Source organism: Brienomyrus brachyistius, unplaced genomic scaffold (assembly GCF_023856365.1).
Source record: "Brienomyrus brachyistius isolate T26 unplaced genomic scaffold, BBRACH_0.4 scaffold72, whole genome shotgun sequence".
NCBI classification, from domain to species: Eukaryota; Metazoa; Chordata; class Actinopteri; order Osteoglossiformes; family Mormyridae; genus Brienomyrus; species Brienomyrus brachyistius.
The window spans coordinates 1,233,248-1,247,115 of NW_026042347.1; the positions used below are offsets into that span (position 1 = coordinate 1,233,248).

Here is a 13,868-nt window from a genome sequence, read left to right on the forward strand (position 1 = left end):
GGTTAGTTTGGTTTTTAAATTGGACCCCTCATGGTCTGGGTGAAGTTATGCTGGTCTTCGCCATCTGTGCACCCGGTTCGATTACTGACCTTCCCACATGTTCTCCCAAGGAACCTGGCAGATGTGGACAAGGACGGCCAGCTGACAGGGGAGGAGTTCATCCTGGCTATGCACCTGGTGGACATGGCGAAGGCCGGACAGCCGCTGCCCCTCACGCTTCCCGGGGACCTGGTGCCCCCCTCCGTCAGGTAGACAGCCGCCGCCGGTGGCCAATCGGTGAACCCGGCAGAGCAGTAAATAGAGCTCTGGAAAAAAATTGAGACCACTCTATACTGGAAAAAAAATCTGCTTGTTTAAAGCTGGTTTTGCTGGCAGAAAGGTACGCTGAGCGTCAGGTTGCTTCCAGGTTCTAAGTACGCAAGTGTACAAGAATATGGTGAAACGGGAGACACTGAGAAAGGCCAGAAAGCAGCCAGGTAAAGGGTGGAAACGACTTCCCAATGCTTGAGATGCCCGTTCACTTATCCGACAGTGCCTCATGAATCATGACCTCAAGTGACCTGTACTTGGTGGAAACGTTAAGTGCAGGTGTGAGGTGCACTGCTAGGACAGTTCATAACAGGCTCATAGAAGCAGGGCTGAAGTCCCATAAAGCAAGGAAGAAGCCCTTCATTAATGAGAAGCAGGAAAGAACCAGGCTGCAGTTTGCAAAAGAAAAAAAAACATTATTCACAGATCCATACCCATAAAGGAGAACTGAGTGAAACAAAAATTGGTGCTATGGTCTCTAACTTTTTTCCATAGTTATATGTAATGAATGGGGAAAGGCGGGGGGGTTGAATATGCTGTGTCAGGCTGGACATTGACCCATCTGGAATCACAGGCTAGGAGGCTTTGTTACAGAAAGGGAGAGTGTCCCCATACACTGAGATACTTCGACTGAGCCCAGCTAAGGGACTCCTGATGAGTGAGCACGGGAAGCTGTATGGTGGTTGTTCCTGTGTAGCCTGACTCAGAGTCTCAGGTTCTAGCACCTTCTACCTACACGGAGGCATGTTGTATTTTGCAGAACGGGGAAGCAGGGGGAATTGCTTCCTTTGAATCGCACCATCGTCCCTGAAGAAATTCAAGTTGAACCACCCCAGAAGACAAAGAGTAATGGTAGCATTAGTAGAACGGACAGACGGATTTACACACACACACACACACACACACACACACACAAAGACAGGCACCTTCAGCTAGTGAATGTTTTTGGTGACACAAGTGTTAGTGATGTGCCGTTCTTAGTATCTTTACAAAGAATCACCTGATTCACATTGAATTGCAGGAGGTCAAAGGTCACTGCCCCTATTGCCATGGTTACCACGTGTGCGTGTGCATGGCCCTCCTTGCAGTTTCGTTCGAGGACAAGCTAAAGGAGAACTTCCAGCGGGGAAACGCTGAGCTGGAGAGGCGGCGGCAGGTCTTACAGGAGCAGGAGCGGCGCGAGCAAGAGAGGCGGGCCCAGAAGGCCCGAGAGGAGCAGGAGCGGCGTGAGCAGGAGGCGCGGGAGCAGGAGAGGAGGCGGCAACAGGAGCAGGAGCGGCGGCTGGAGAGGCAACGCGAGCTGGAATGGCAGAAGGAGGAAGAGCGCTTAAAGGAGCTGGAACGCAAGGAGGTCAGTCTTTCTAGTATGGAATGCTAGCATTGTACTTGGGGTTAGGCAGTCGCTCTTTGGTCATTGGTCCAGTCCCAGCCAATCACATTTGGGTTTAGCAAATTAATGTTGTTGGCGATTCACCAGCACTGTTGCCTCATACCTTTCAGAGCTGGGGGTTGGAATCCCACCTCCACTCTTTGAGAGTTTCCATGTTCTCCCAGTGTTGTGTGGCCTTCCTCCAAAAACATGCCCTTAGGTGGTCTGGTGCCTTTAAATTCTCTGCAGTGCGAGGTTCTAGTGTAAGTGCATGTTTTGTGCCCTGCGATGGGCTGACATCCCGTCCAGGGTGTACCCCCCCAGCCTGGTGCCCTGTGCTGTCCTGGATAGACTCCAGGCCCCCCTGTGATAATTGGCTGGAAGTTAATAAAACTTCATTATTGTAACCCTGTGTTGGGCAAATACAGCATTATAACTAATTAAACTAGTTTACTGGTGAAACTCCGTTTATGTACATCTCTGAATGGCTGGGAAGGTTTGACAGCATGTATTTGGTTATTGGTTTAGCTTGTGTGTGAACGTGTGCGACCTGTGATTAGCGCGTGTGTGTGTGTGTGTGTGTGTGTGTGTGTGTGTGTTTGGTCGTGATCATGTGTGTGTCCCTGCAGGCTGCTAAGCAGGAGCTGGAGCGTCAGAGGAAGATGGAGTGGGAGCGGAGGAGGCGACAGGAGCTGCTGAATCAGAGGAACCAAGAACAAGAGGACATCATCAAGCTTAAGGCCAAGAAGAGGAGCTTGGAGGCTGTGGTGAGGACCAGGCCGTCCTGCACCTGTTTGCCCCGACCGACTGCATTCCCCTTCAGGAACGAGGAACAGCCAGCTGTTGAAATCGCACTATCAGAGACGCACGTTTTCCTTTCAGATGTCAATGGTACACATGCTTGTGTCCACAGCGACAATATTCCCGCCCTCAGGACTCATAAGACCACTGTTTAATTTCAGAGAGACAAGCACAAGCAGATCTCTGACCGACTCAGGGACGTCCAGAGCAAGAGGAGCATCCAGAAGGGAGAGCTGGAACTGATCAGTCAGAAGCAGGACAGCTGCCTGCTGGAGGTCAACGCCCTGCAGCGGCAGCTTGAGGTCTGCGGCCTTCCTCCGCTGCCGTCCAAGATCCCAGCAGCTATGGGACGAGCACCAGCTGCAACACTGATAAATAGATTCAACACGGTTCTTTTTCCATGTGATCTGGCGTTATGTCTGCTGTGCCACTCCTGTCTGATTAGCAGTCTTCAGATTTTGGCAACCAAGGGAGAGACTGTTCTTCACACCTTTCCTGGAGAATGTGCAGTTTTTTTGGGGGGGAATTTACTATAAAAGCAATAGATAGATAGGGTGAAGTTTCCAGGGAGGGTTTATTTCAGGATTCTCCAGCTTTCTGAGGGAGTTTGGCCTGTTTTTGTGCAGGAGGGGCAGAGGAAACATTCTCAGCTGATTGTGGAGCAGCAGAGATGCAAGGAGATCCTATGCAACATGGGGCTGAACAGTAGGTCTGGTGAGTCTGATCTCCCTGCTTCTCCCTGCGTTACCTGGCGCCCCCCCCCCCCCCCTGCAGTCATTCTTGAAGTACTTAAATGTCATGGTGGCACATGGGTGGTACATGCTTCTTGTGCTTCTAAAATGTAGGTGTACACTACCAGACAAAAGTTTGGATGCACCCACTTGTAATACATCTTTATATTTTAGCTACATTATTCACCTTAGAGTAAAAGGCTTGGAGGCAGTCGACAGTTTTGCTTCGATGACAGCAATGCAGAATCTTGGCGTTCTTTCAGCCAGCTTTCAGATGTAACCCCCCCTGGAAGGCTTTTCCAGCAGTACAGGAGTTTCCAGAAGTTCTGGGCACAAGTCGGCTACCAACTCATCTCGGCTCTGTAGGGTTTGGGTGGAGTGGGGGATTGTGGGGGCCAGGTTATCTGTCACAGCCCTCCCTCTCACATGTCAACAAGAAAATACTTACCATATAACCTCGAGGTGCACTTAGGGTTGTTAATGTAAGGGCCCCCTGCTGATACAGCGCGTTGCTGCACCCTCCACACGAACCACCTCAGGGATGAGAACCTGAGTGTAGTCGTGCAGCGGGTGACACCTCAGCATCACACTAGTCCGAATGGAATGGAACAGTGTACATTTTTTTCCGGTGGCTGGAGTGCCAACCCTGCCACCAACCCCCTTGCAGTTTTCCCTGCAAGTTGGAGGACTTCCTTGCCGGGCTTAGATGTAGATTGTCAGTCCCAGGATGAAGCAATTGCAGGTGAAGGGTCTTGCTTAGAGGTAGTGTTTCTGTATACAGGTCCGACACTTTCCTCCGTAAAGAGGGGCGTGACTGAGAAGGACATCGTCTGTCGGAAACTCAAGGAGCAGCTGGATGTGCTGGAGAAGGATACCGTGGCAAAACTGTCGGAGATGGACCAGTACAACGTGGACATCAAGGTGAGGAGGCATTACTGGTGGTAGAAAGGCATCAATGTTGTGGCTTGCCTCTAGTTAGCCCAGTGTGCTGTACAGGGGCCAGTAGCATTTGTAAATAGAATAAAGTGGAGAAGTGAAGCCTCAAAACATCCATAATCTATGGCCCAGAATCCCGTGTGTTCTGAATTGGATCTGGTGTCTGTACCTTGTATAGCGAGTGGTGGTTGGCGGTGTGGCTTGGTGCTCTGCGCTAATGGTGGTGCGGGCCCGGTCCCTTCCCACAGGAGCTCCGGGAAAGCCAGACCAAGCAGCAGCAGGTCCTGGACAGACTGCGGCAGGTCAAGGCCGACAAGCTATGTGACCTGCAGCGGAGGCGAGAACTGGAGTTGGAGAGGAGGAAGAGAGAGGAGGAGGAGGCGGTCAGGTGAGCTAGGCCTCCTGCAAGGCCTGCATGCTCTGTTGTCGTTTTTGCATTTCTGTTGGCTGTCATGGTGCCAGGTTTGGTTTCCCTGCAATGGTGACTGACCTGTCCTAAATCGCTTTTTAATATCACTTTAACACTGTGCTTCCCAAGCTGGTCCTTGGGGATCCAGAGCTCCCTTTTACTTATTTTTTGTTTGTTTTTCTATTTTTAAGTGGGTCAACACATCACCTACATAATGTCAGAACATGTCAGATGGCTAAGAGCAATTTTAATGTCAATTACAGACCCAGTGTGACAAAGTTCAGTTAAAGCATTAAATTTGAATGGATGACGTGACCTTGATGGTTTGTTTAAAGAAAATATAGCTGCATCACGTGATTGAAGGGCCATGATGTGGTGCTGGGCCAAATTCAGCTTCAATGTGATGCATCATGTCATTCACAGGCAAGCCAAGCTGGAGAAAGAGCGGCAGTGGCGTGTGAAGTTGGAGCGGGAGGAGGAGGAGCGGCGGAGGAGGATCCAGGAGGAGCGGGAGGCCAAGCTGAAGGAGGAGGAAGAACGTGAGCGTGAACTCCGGGCCAAACTGCGCGCCGCTCAGGAGCAGGCTGAGCGGAACCGCCGGGCCGCTGGAGAGGAGGAGGCAGGAGGAAGCCCAGAAGAGGGAGGAGGAGAAGAGGATAGAGGAGGAGAGGCGGCGAGAGGAACATAAAAGGGCGGAGGAGGAGAGGAGGCAGAAGGAAGAGGAGAGGAGGCGGCAAGAGGAGGAGCGGAGAAAGGTGGAGGCAGAGAGAAGGAAGCTAGAGCTGGAGAGGAAAAGACTGGAAGAAGAGAAAAAGAGATTTGAGGAAGAGAGGAGGAGGCAGGAGGAAGAGAGAAGGAGGCAAGAGGAAGAGAACAGAAGGAAGAAGGAGGAGGAGCAGGAGCTGGAGAGGGAGGAGGAGGAGAGAAGACGTCAGCGGGCTCAGATAGCTGCTGTCAGGGATGCAGAGGAGCGGAGGAGACAGGAAGAGGAGCGGAGGAGACAGGAAGAGGAGCGGAGGAGACAGGAGGAGGAGCGGAGGAGGCTGGAGGAGGAGAAGAAGAGACAGGAAGAGGAGAGACGGCGAGAGGAGGACAGGAGGAGAAAGCAACAGGAGGAGGAGGCCGTGGCCAGACAGCGGGAGGAAGAGGCCCGGCAGCAAAAGCAGCAGCAGCAGCACAATTTAGGCAAGACAGACATTCATGAGAAGCTGTCGGCCCTGATCAGGGGCCTAGAGGAGCGAAAAGGTAAGGATTATGGCCTCGATGCAGCCCCCTTCGGGAGGTGTGGAAACGCAGTGACAAATCACAATCTCAGACACGTAAAGCTACCATTAGCGGTGGGGTTTGTACAGTTTCTTCATCAGCCTCCAAATGCAAGTGTCCCATCAGCAGACCCGAGGTGTCGTGTGCTGGTTCAATAGCTGCAGTGCGTCATTAGTGACACAGCGTTCTGAAGAACAGTCACACAAGGAGGTGACTGACTCACTGTCGTTGCAGGGAATTTGAGACCCGTCAAGTCAACACACAGGAAATCGGCCTCCCTGACAACCTACAGAGCCCTGTACCCCTTCACAGCACGGAACGCGGACGAGCTCACCTTTGACACGGACAGCTTGATTGAGGTATACAGAGTGCACCCCCATATGTTAATCTGTTTGTACCATAAATTAAATGTGCTGAATCATTGCCCTGGTGCCTGATTAGCTCTTTTTTTCTGAATCCTTTTCGGGTGTTTTACAGTTAGATCTAGAATCCTTTTGTTCACCATAAAGTGCAACAAGGAGCAGTTTTTTGGGGGGGGGAGGACAGAGGGGTACAAGTGCCCCTGTGACAAAATAAATAAACATGTAGACATATTTAATTTATTAATGGCACATTTCTCCTTTCATATGTTTTAGGGTGTTTTCTGGCCAGTCGTGACCTGGTTTTGGATAGTACGCCCATGTGTGTCATGTGGTAGCCCTTAACCAATCGCCTTGAGTCCGCAGGTGGACGAGAAGACGGAAGGCGAGCAGGGCTGGCTGTATGGCAGCTACCAGGGCAAGATGGGCTGGTTCCCTGAGAGCTACGTCGAGAAGCACAGCCAACCGGAATCTGCGGCCAGCACCAAGCAGGCTCTGATGCCCACAACTGCATCTACCTCAGTCTCTGCAAGGTAATGTTGCCCCTTGGTGTCCAGCATCTAAACTGGTCCTGTGTCATATCTGAATGCTTATGTGGGTCTCACTGACCGTTTTCTCCTGGTCTGTCCCTACTTCAGCAAGGCGGAGGCTAATTCCAGTACCTTCCCAGCAGGACAGAGCACTCCTGGGGGGGCAGGGCAGAACTCTGCCTTCACTCCCACCCACCCTCCAGGCTCTGCCTCTATGGAGTATGGACAGGTAGTTATCCTGGGAGCGCCCCCTACCTGAAGAATACCGTAACTGTCTCGAGTGAGAATTCAGAACTGGCCCCACCCGATCGGTCGTGTTCTTTTTCTGTATTTCCACTGCATGCCTATGCGTATTTATGTGCCAGTGAGTCTGTGGCCTGTTTGCATGGCTGCATCTGAACCATGTCTGTTCAGAAGCCTTCAACTGCTTCTGCGACTGTCTTGCACGTTACTGCAGTATTTTGTTCTGTACTATGCTTTTTCTTTATTTATATATAACAATCAGAAGCAGGTTTGCTGTTTCTGGGGACCCATTTAAAAAGCCACTTTGGGGCCCCTCCACAAGGTGGTGACTTTGTGGCCAGCAAGGGGCCCCCAACACAAATGCATGATTTTATCGCCATAAACAAGTCAACTATGTTTGCTAATAGTGTAGTTTGTATATATGTTGTTTTTTTGGTCATATTTGTGCATGTGTTTGCACATATATAACAATACACTGAGATGTACCATGTATGCACGAGAGTGTTAACTTTCTAGGTATATTCATAAGTTGGTAAACTTTCATGTTAACATTTATCAAAATGTCCATTTTTGGGGGGATTTTTAAGGTAGTTTCAAGTACGTCTAGATCAGATCTTGTTTCCTGAGTGGTGTCCCGGCTGACAGACATGTTTTCTGCGTTGTCAGGTGGCAAGTGGCCTCCAGGTGCAAGCGCTGTGCTCCTGGACGGCCAAGACGGACAACCACCTGAACTTCTCCAAGGATGACATCATCACGGTGCTGGAGCAGCAGGAAAACTGGTGGCTGGGGGAGCTGAATGGGGTGCAGGGCTGAGCCGGAATGAGTAAGTGACACTCTTGGCGGTTCCTCGGGAGGTTGCAGAAGGGTTCTGGTTCTGCTCAGACCAAAGCCTGTCAGCTGGTGGTCATTTACTGAGCCATTTCCTTATTCTAATTCCATATTTCTACGTATTTATTACTGAAGTGGTATTTGATTTGCATTTTTCGGGGCAGGCATCTAGGAGTGATTTTAAATAATCCCTGCCTTTTCTTTGTGACATGTTTGAGAAAATGTGCTAGATTTAGTATGGTAAATTTGGTTTGACTGATTGACTCAACACTTATGAATGCTATTGTGATGTTTTTGTGCTTATATTATTGGTTGAGATAAGCGAGATCAATTTGTAAGGGATTTTTTTCTTTTTCTATTGAAAAATGCGTATGAGCAGAATCGCCGATCCATTTTTTTTCACTTTATTTTGCCAGACCCCTATATTCTTCTGTGGATGAGTTCAATAACCCTGACAATACTCTACAAGAAGGTAAGTTTCTTTTCCAGGGAAGAATTTGAATGAAAAGAAGTTAAATTAAGCTAAGCAGAAGCGCATTTTGCATACATTGTGTCTTTCTTTGATACCCAACATTCCATTTTAGCCAGTCACTACTCTTCACTTTGTTTGGCCATCTGTAATCTAGCATATTGTCATCTTGACTTCTCTTGCGTACCTTTTAATCATCTTGATATTAATGGTATTGCTGCTAGCATGTCAGAAGTAACCTTGAAACAGGGTCTGGTGTGAGAGGCCATTGTCGAAAAGGAGAAAGCCGGATTTTGTCACTGGCTGTTGACCGTTGATTTTCTGTCTAATCAGAAGGCAGGTTTTGTGGCAGTTAAAAATCATTTGGCCATTCTGTCTCTCATCCAATCAGAGTATGTAGCCTTATATACCTATGAAAGCCCAGAGTCAGGAGACCTCACTTTCAACGAAGGAGACACCGTCGTTGTGACGGAAAGAGAAGGGGACTGGTGGAAAGGGTACATCGGAGACAGGAGTGGAGTCTTCCCCTCCAACTACGTAACGCCAAAGGAATCTGAAGTAAATTGTCATGAACGACTTTTCTCAGAGATACTTAAACTGCAGAGTTTATTGTCTATAAATAATAAATCATGACAGGCTAACTTTTGCTACTCTGACCTCTACCAATATGTGTGTCTGTCTACAGACATATAGCACCACTGGAAAGTCAGGTGGAGTCGGCAAAAAGCCAGGTAAGGATGCGGGATCCCACAGTCACCACTCAGTAAAGAGCCAAGAAATTCACTGGCAGCCACCACACACCTTTATCTTTGCCTTTCCGTTGATGCTGGTGCATCTGCAGCTAGGCTGTGTCCTGTATACAGATGAAACACAGCTGTGTTCAATAGTCTTTGCGAGTGCCGACTGTTGCGAAGCTCTATCTACCTTGAACACGTGTGCTTGTTTGCGTTCGCATTCATTTGTGAATGTGTATGACAGAGGTTGCCCAAGTGACGACTGCGTACACGGCCACCGGAGCGGAGCAGCTGAGCCTGGCCCCGGGACAGCTTATCCTCATCCAGGGCAAGAACCCATCTGGGTGGTGGCAAGGGGTTCTGCAGGTCTGTGGACCCGTGTTGTCATGATAGTGACGTTAATCAAATGTGGAGGCCGCCCATAATGAGGTCTAATCCTGGGCTGTTTTTGGGAGGAGGCATTGAAGTTGAGTTGCGGGTCTCTCTCAGGTCAGATGCATTTGTCCTAAATTAGGTTGGCATGTATGTCCTGATGAGGAACCTCTTGTCTTGTATCTGTCCAGGCTAGGGGTAAAAAACGCCAGAACGGATGGTTCCCCGCCTCCCACGTCAAGCTCTTGGGCCCCACCAGTGGGAAGTCCACACCAGCTCCAGTTCCAAGTAAGATCAACAGCATCACATGCCAAGATCTGCGATGATCTCCGTCTGCATCTTCCGTAACAGCCTTTCCTACATGTTGGCTGTTCCTTCAGTTTGCCAGGTCATCACCATGTACGACTACAAGGCGGGCAACGAGGATGAGATGAGCTTCTCCAAAAGTCAACTGATCAATGTGCTGAACAAGGACGATGCTGATTGGTGGAAAGGGGAGCTGAATGGCGTCGTCGGCTTGTTCCCCACCAATTACGTCAAGATGACCACGGAGTCCGATCCCAGTCAACAATGTAAGTTTAATTTTTTTCCCCCCCCAAGTAATATTTGTTTGTCTTGTTGATAGTTGCAAATGTCTTAAGATACAAAGTTTGCAGCCTAGTGTTTCATGCTGTTGGCAATAAATGAGAGAGCGGTAGTTCCAAAATCTAAGGTGGAAAGTGACCTTCGGGTAAAAGTTGACCCACGTTACAGTGCCCACCTGCATTGTATGGGTCTCTCAAAGGGCTGTTCTCCTGCTGACTGCAGCTCTACCAAGGCTACGGTTTGGCTTCCTGCTTGGGTCTGACTTTCTGAACAGAAATGGTTTGTGTCCAAAGATGAATCGAGAGAGTTTGCAGTAGCTGTGTGCTGCAGGGGAAACCTAAACACAGATAAGAAATGATTCATTGGTGACCTCATGGGAGGCCTGGTGATGTGAAGTAGGGCAGTTTGAAAGATACTACCTGGTATTGGCAAATGTCTTCATAAAAAACCATGATGAGAGGGTCGATGAGTTTCCACATCATGGCGTGCATACTCTCTCTTCTGCCATCCGCCTATTAGGACTGGGTTTCTTCTCAGAGTTGTGCTTCAGAGAAGCACTCCTCTCCTTCCATCCATCCGTCCACCCTCCTTACACTCTTCTCCTGCCATCTTTCCCTTCTTTCCCCCCCACCTTTCCCTCCATCTTTCCCTCTATCTGTGTTGTTCTTGTAGGACGGCATCGTTGCCTCTTCCTCCACAGCTTCTCAGAGCTGTTCAGATACCCTTTAGGTGCTCCATATCAGTCAATGCTTCCTCGCTGGATAGGGCCTGCCTTCTCATCAAATTCACTTTCTTTTACTTCTGCTTTAATATTATTATTATTATTATTATTTAAATTTTTTTCCTCATGTGTTGAAGCAGGTCCCACACACCTACCAGTCCAACAGCAAGTGCCCCCCTCTGTAATTTTTATATTCATGTTTTTAGTCTTTAAAATTGTTCTTGCTTATGATGCAAAGCAATTACAATGCCAGTGATAGATGCTGATGCCATATTTAAAGTATAAAGCATATCATTTAAACAGCTTTTTGGGAGAGCGTGAAGGTATGTAGAGTCATAGTCATTAACTATTTAAAACATATTTTTCTTTCAAAAATGGCTTTTTACCCTAAGTGCAATTGAGTATCCTAACTTTTTTTTGTTTGTTTGTTAAAACGTCTCTCACTGACAGTTATATCTGAATGTTACTGCGCAGATGGAAAATCTGGGATAATCTGTGCAGGCAACGGTGCGTTTACGCTTAGCTTGTAGTTCAGTTATGGGCTACGTACCGTTGGGTAATTGCATAAGTGTGTGTGCGTGTGTTCACAGTATGAATTCACATGTACACAGACACATGCTTTCCATTGGTAGGTTTTTTTTGCCAACCCCATGAGTGCAAACCTAACCCTAACCCTAACCCTAACCCTGCTAACCCTAACCCTAACCCTAACCCTAATCCTCTCCCTCTACGAAATCCCATGGCTTTAGCTATAGTACTGTGCTCAGTGCTGGTCAACCCATTAGGTGACATAGGCAGCCACCTGGGGTGCCATCTTTTGGTGAGGCGCTGCCTTAGCCAGCCAATATCACTTTGTCGCAGACAGGGGGCCCTGGTGGTGTAGCTTGCCTACGGCGACACATGAGCTTCAACGATTACTGGCTGTTTACGTACTTCTTTAAGTACTGTGTTTTGCCTATGGGTATAGTGTGTAGAATATTCGTCATACATACCTAGACTAAGGGGAAACCTTTGTTGCCTTACATGTAGTTGTGTATTTTGAGGGTGTTATTTGTTATAATGTATGGAGTGGAAGGGTATTCAAGCAGGCAGTCATACACTGGTTGCAGCCTTCATCTTTTCCCTATGTGGGGGTCGGTGAGCCATTCGAGGGTCAAAGTTCTGGGTCCTTGCTTCACTGTTTGCTGTTTTTTCCGAACACTCGCGGCGGGCTTTGGTGGACTTTGGTTTGCCCTGTTAGTGCCCCGGTGCAGTGTCTGCCGCTTTCCCGCCTGAGGGGGTTTGGACCAGGATGCTGTGAGTTTTCAGCTGATCTGCCATAATACTGGAAATGTTTTAGAATATATTTTTTTTTGCTTTAAGTGACCTTAGGGAGGTAACGTCAATGTAAATGCCCCCCCCCCCACCAAGATGGAGTGGTTAATTCAGGTAATTATATGCATAACCTTTAACGAAACAAGGCCTGCTGGTGTTTAACAGTACATGTTTTGCGGTTTCTGGGTTCTAACAAGTTTAAAAACTAGTTATAACTAAGATACATGTCTTTATTTAATAATAATTGATACTTTATTGAGCCCTATGGGGAAATTCTCTTTACGCCACCCCCAGTTTGCTTTCTGTAAGTGACAGCAAGCTGGCCGCAAAGGGTAGCCACCCATAGCAGCATCCAGGGAGCTGGGGGTTAAGGGCCTTGCTGAAGGACCCGCAGATGTACTGAGGCTGGGCGAAAAACGAGGCTTTAGCCCACTGAGCCTCACACTTTGCTTTTTCATGCAACTTAAAATGAAAATCTGCCTTGCAGTTAGATACCATTGATTATTTGGTTATTGATAAAATTCAGATGTTAGATGGGCTAATTCTTTTTTTGGTCACTAAGGTTTAGACTCTGAAGATTATCCTTCTGCATGGTGCCTGCTGACTATTTGGTCCATGCCAGTGTAACTATTAGCCAGAGGTAAATTCATGTGTTGACAATGTCCTTGGAACAAATGCTAAAGAATCGTATTACTCGGTTAAGGATAAAAATGGCAGATTTGGTGGTTTATAAAGTGTGGTCTTTTGCTCTCACATCAGGGTGAAACTCTCTGTGCCTCAGTGTTCAAGAAATCATCACTGCTGCGGCACTTTGTAGTAAAACTACAAGCATTTTGAATGTAACCTGGTTTGCCCAGATTTTACTCTTAGTTGTATTGACTTATTTTATTTTATATGAAAGTGCAGTTTAATGAAAAAAAAATGGATGACTGTGATATTGTGTGCTCAGTCTACAATATGTGTGATTACTTGCAGTAAGGCATAGAAATGTCTGAATAAGGTATTTAACAGCTGAAAAATATCCTCTACTTGGAAAACATTTTGCAAGCAATTAAAGGTTTGCTCTGTTTATGCAAATTTGCAATCTGTTTATGCTGCTGGCAAGAGAGATGCATTTTGAATGAATCCCTTGCATTAATTGTTAAACAGTCTATGCAGTTTGAGGTTTCATTTGGCCCCACTGGGAATTTACCCACAGTGCATTGGCAGTAGTCAAGTCAGTTTGTCTGTGTTAAAGTTCCCAAGCTGTGTTACTTTGAAAATGTGCCTCAAATTATACATATGTACATTTATCGTGAAAATAAAGGATTTGCTTAAAAAGCACCTGCTTTTTTTTGGCAAGTCATTGTCTTACACAAGGATGGTGTGAGGTTTGGTTATTAGCGTCTAATATATATATATATCCAGGACCAGGTTATTCAAGAAGCTAAGCACTAGGATGGTTACAGTCCCAGGCAAAATGGGTTCGAGAGAGGAAACCTGGCTGCGGTTTTTAAGGCTTGGGGATGAGGCTCATGCAAAAAGGCGTATTGAAAGTTACCCAATGGAGTTTCAGCGTCTGCGCGCATCTGAATTTTCAGCAAAAGGTAAGACGGACGGGAGGGTTGTTCTCGCGCAGTGACTTAGCGACAGCTCCGGGTAGCGGCTTCTCAAGCCAGTGGTTTAGCCACATGTTTGGGGCCACGCAAGACAGCTGCTGACCGCGGCTGCCCCCCCCCCCACTCCCACCCCCACCCCCGTCATCCCCGACCCTGCAGGGTGTGCTGACCTGACCAGCCTGGACACCATGAGTCCGCAGGAGAGGAAGCGACAGGGTTACATCCACGAGCTCATTGAGACGGAGGAGCGATACATGGCTGACCTTCAGCTGGTCCTGGAGGTATGATCTGCAGTGG

General features: G+C 48.0%; 1 pseudogene; it reads left to right on the top strand.

Moving 5' to 3' along the window:
* The window catches only part of LOC125726469 (intersectin-2-like), a 42,556-nt pseudogene that overhangs the window by 15,854 nt on the left and 12,834 nt on the right, over window positions 1-13,868 (top strand).